Source organism: Chaetura pelagica, unplaced genomic scaffold (assembly GCF_000747805.2).
Source record: "Chaetura pelagica isolate M959 unplaced genomic scaffold, ChaPel_1.0 scaffold159, whole genome shotgun sequence".
Lineage (NCBI taxonomy): Eukaryota > Metazoa > Chordata > Aves > Apodiformes > Apodidae > Chaetura > Chaetura pelagica.
The window spans coordinates 39,117-40,488 of record NW_009954555.1 but is presented as its reverse complement, the minus strand read 5'-3'; positions in this window follow the sequence as shown (position 1 = coordinate 40,488).

The following is a 1,372-nucleotide window of genomic DNA, read 5'->3' as shown; positions in this document are numbered from 1 at the left end:
GCTGCAGTGGTGGGGCTGGTGACAGGAGCCTGGTGGGAAGAGTCGGGGCCACCACGTGCAGGAGCCACGGAGGGGGCTCAGGTGAGACCCTGGAGGGTCAGCACTGCAGGGGTGGGTCACACACCTCCCAGCTTCCCTGGCCCTGCAGCTGGGGCAGAACAGGTCAACACCCCTTTTTGTACCCTCCTGCTCCTCGTTATCCCCCCAAGCTGCCATGTTTGTCCAGGATAAGCCCAAGACCACTGGAAGGCAGAGCTGGCAGAGCCCCAACCCTCCCTGCCCCTCCTGGCTCTGCTGCCCCACAGCTCCACATCCCTCCTGCCCAGGCTGGCCCATCCCTCCCTCTGCCCAGCCCAGACATTCAGGGGCACAGCAGCCACTGCTGCCAATTTCAGCTCTTTTTCTTCCCACCTTTGCCACCTCGAGCAGTTTCTCCTCTTGTTCCAGCTCATCTCCCCCAAGACCCAGGGTTTCAGAGGAGACCTGGGGCCAGACCCAGCTCCCTGGGCGGACTGGGAGATCATCTCCCCCAAGACCCAGGGTTTCAGAGGAGACCTGGGGCCAGACCCAGCTCCCTGGGGGGACTGGGAGAAGTTGCCAGGCAGCAGCACTTCTCCCTGCCTGGCTCTCCAAGGCTTCATGCAACCACTGACAAGGCCCAGGAGGAGTGAAATCCAGCAGTTCCTCCTTTCCTAGCAGCCCTGGGTTATTCCAGCCACCTTCAGATGCAAGTGCCATGGAAGTTGAGAACAGAGGCCACCAAGGCCACCAAGCTTGAGGAGGAAACCAGGGAGGAAAAAGGGAGAGGAAAGGAGGGTGAGCAGGGTGGGGGAGCAGCCAGGGGACCCAAGAAAATAAAATAACAGGAGAAGATGGAGAGCAGGAAGGAGGGCAGGGATCCAGCAGGAGCCCAGGGGGGCTGCCACACACCAGGGTGCTCCAAGCCATGCTCCAAGGGCTTGGGAAGCCAGAAGCTGGCAGGAGTTCACCTGCTACAGGGAGAGGTAATGAAGGTCCTCTGGCTGCTGGGACAGGGCAGAGGACATCAAGGTATTGGGAAGTGATGAACTGCCAGGGGGGGGAAGAAGGAGGGGGGATTATTTTGCCTGAGGGAAGGAGACAAGCAAGAAATAACAAGGGGAAGATGCTCCCTACCAGCCTGGAGCAACAGGAACTCATTACAGGGTTGCCAGAGAGATGGATTCAAGCCCAGCAGCTCTCTGTGGCTGCAGAGACCTATGGCTGAGGTTCCCTCACCTCCAGGAGGTGCCTCCCTTGGGGGCTGCTCTGCCAGCAGGGAATCCCAGACTGGTTTGGGTTGGAAGGGACCTTCAAGACCATCCAGTCCCACCCCCCTGCATGGGCAGGGACA